Consider the following 3381-nt stretch of genomic DNA (forward strand, 5'->3'; position numbering starts at 1 on the left):
CATATTTCAAAGAGAGCCAGGAGGTTGTTGAGATACATGAGTGGAAAGTAATGCTGGTGAAGGCAGAGTCAAGAATCCCGAGAAATTTTTAGTGCCATTTTCATTTAATAAGATAGTACTTGTTATTGTTAAGTGCTGTCGAGTCAGTTCCAAACCATAGTGACCCATATAGTTTCTAAGGAGTAGCTGGTGAGCTTGAACCACCAACCTTGTGGCTCAAACCAACTTTGCAGTCCAACACATTAATCAACAGCGTGCCACACCAGGACTCCAAATTAATATTGGTTAAGTGTCATCGAGTCGATTCCCAGAGACCCTTTATAGGGTTTCCAAGGACCAGCTGGTGAGCTTGAACCACTAGAACCCTAAACCTTGGCTTTGATCACACCAGGATGCTTTTATGAGATTGCTGCAAGAAAACATGATTGGCAGCTGGCATTTCTTGGCTCACTGTGCTAAGCGAGGAGCTCCAGCACTAACTTCCTGGCAATACTCAAGGCTAGGGAGTGTAGCAGAGGTATTTCTTGCCAGATGGGCGTTCTTTGGTGAATACTCCTTTAGGGAAAAGTTTCTTGGCTTCCTCTTCAGGGATGGTTGGAAGGACCATCATACTATCTCCATCCTTCCAGTCAACTGAGGTGGCAACTCTCTTTTCTGCCTTCAGCTGGTGATAGATGACTACTCTGAGAATATAAAAAAAAAAAAAATTCCTTCTACTGCTAGCTGTATAGAGGATAGACAGCTTTAGTTTTTTATCAGGACCAAAAATAAACACCACTCCTGCCATTGAGGGAATGGTCTTTTCATCTTTCTCTACTGGATCCAACATGCCCAAGAGGAGAACAAAATCCTGATTCTTATCACCAGTGGTGGATAAACGTAATTTTTCTGTGGGCTCCTCACCATTGTACACATTAATAACCTTGCTCTAGGAAAGGTGGTCTTCAACACTGTCTATTGAAAGGGCAATCAACTTAACATTCCTCTAGGCAAATTTTGGTGCCAGTTTTGCAGCTCTGCCATGCTCCATGGTGCATACTGGGGTAAAGTCCTGAAGGTGGGAAAGGAATCTGAGAAATCCCCAGAGAGTCATGGAAATGGATGTGGCTAACAGTGCGACTGCTAATCCACTTCAGGGCCTAATCCCCAAGAAGCAGACCTCCGGGCATGGTGGTAGTGGTGACACGGAGGATGTGGTGGCACAGCTGCAGCAGCCACCAACCGGTTGGCTACGGAGATGAAGGTCTTTAATGACTTGATTTCTTCATCCAACAACTTTTATGGACTATAGCCATTAGTGTTCAATGCATCCCCATTCTTGAGTTGATTGCTAAATTCAGGAAATAGACTCAAGGTCATATTTTGACTTTCCTGGACTTGTAATTTTCTTCAGTTTCACCTTGAACTAGCATATGAGCAATTCTGACTGATGATCTTGGGCTTCTCCAACATCTCTTTCCACAGATGTAGTCTATTTGATCTAGCCAACCAGTACTATTTATGTTGTTGAAAAAGGTATATGCAATATATAGGTCATGGGTCTTACAAAATTCTATCAGGCCATTTCCAGTGTTATTTCTATCATCTAAGCCCTATTTTCCAATTATCAATCCTTCTTTGTTTCCAATTTTCTAATTCCAATAACCAATGCACCTGACTGCATGTTGAATCAATTTCAGGCTGTAGAAGTTGGTTAAAATTTTTCATTTTCTTCATCTTTCGTATTAGTAGCTGGTGGGTAAACATGAACAGCAGTCATATTAATTGATCTTCTTTGTATATGCACATTATATGCACATTATCCTATCACTGATAACGTAATGCCACAAACTGATGGAATTTCCACAAAATAATTAATTTTGTTGGTGACCAGTGTCCAGCTCCCTGATCTACAGTTCCCAAAATCTAATTGGCCTTCATAAAAATAGGAACAAATGACTCTTTACTTTCTCCTAATCCCTTACTCATATTTCAGGGCATCTCTGAGATTACAGATTGTTACTCCAAACTTAGACCTGCAAATTCTTCCAATATCCCAAAATATAACTCATCCACACTGAAAACTGTTAACTATTTTGAAGCTAAAGCAGCTAGGCCTCTCTCTCTCAACAACCAAGTCTTCAGGCTCCCTTTGGGTTATTATCATTATTGTGTGTGTGGTGAAAACATACACTATCAAACACGACCTCTCAACAATTTTGGGTTATCTGTTATCTTTCTGATCAAATGAGCACTGTCCTTGTGAAGACAAAAGCAAAATAAGCAGAAGACTTTGCCTTCTCTCAGTGTTCTCTCAATTCATTCCCCTGAAATGTTACCACACAACTAGAACTAACACAGGCTGCTTATTATGGAGTTGATTCTGACCCATGGCAACCTCACAGGGTTTTCAATGGCTAGTTTCTCAGAAGTAGACCACCATGGTTTTCTTCTGAAGCACTTCTGCGTAGACTCAAACCACCAACTTTGTTAGTAGTCAAGAATGCTAACCATTTGCCCACCTTTTTACATTCACCTTTGTAAATATTTCATAAAAATTCAACTCAAACATGCCTTTAACTAATTTTCAAAAGCAATCCAGAGCATTCATTTTAGCTTACCACCTTATGCTGCCATGTTTTATATCTGAATGCCTGAAATAAATTTCTACACCAGCAACAATAATTCTTCTGTTATCCTCAATTTCTTTCTGTTCTTCACACTGAGTGTTCTGTGGTATCCAATTAAGATTTTTATTGTATTTATAAATTTTGTTGTATTGGTCTTTTCTTATTTCCAAGCACTATTACTTTTTAGGGTCACAGTCTACAGGGCTATATCCATATTTTCTCTGGGTACTTAGACATCTGCATATTTAAAATCTAGGAGATATAGACAAGTAAACTAAGTCATTAAGGAAAGTTCTAACATATAAACCAATTCTTTCCTTGTCACCATGAGACATTTTATGAATATTACCAAAAATCATAACTTGTGCAAATCTTTTGAACCTCCTAAATGCTCACTAATCAGCCATCCTATTTCATTTATCTTAGGTCAACAAAGACCCAGTTTGTTTAAGACTCTTTCAGAGGATGGTTTCAACAAATCATGCTTGTGAAAATGTCCTTGTTTTCAAGCAGCAAAACATTTCATCATCTACAGCTCTACAACTGAGTTGCTTAATGTACTCTGAAGTGCAAACTCACATACACACACAATCACTAACTAGGCACACAAACCTCTACCATGGTAATTTAAAAGTAAACAGTTCGTGTCAAATTAAAACCCTGGCAAATACATCTTTTCAGATTTTTCACCAGGAACTCCCTCAGAATTTGCAATTTCTATAGTTCCTATGTCTCTATAGTGCCCCTTTTCTAGGACATCTTCCTGTGAATA

General features: G+C 39.0%; 1 pseudogene; it reads right to left on the reverse strand.

Moving 5' to 3' along the window:
• Positions 1-499: 499 nt before the first annotated feature.
• On the reverse strand, positions 500-1169 carry LOC102831414 (annotated as a pseudogene).
• Positions 1170-3381: the final 2212 nt, after the last annotated feature.

Source organism: Chrysochloris asiatica, unplaced genomic scaffold (assembly GCF_000296735.1).
Source record: "Chrysochloris asiatica unplaced genomic scaffold, ChrAsi1.0 scaffold00011, whole genome shotgun sequence".
Lineage (NCBI taxonomy): Eukaryota > Metazoa > Chordata > Mammalia > Afrosoricida > Chrysochloridae > Chrysochloris > Chrysochloris asiatica.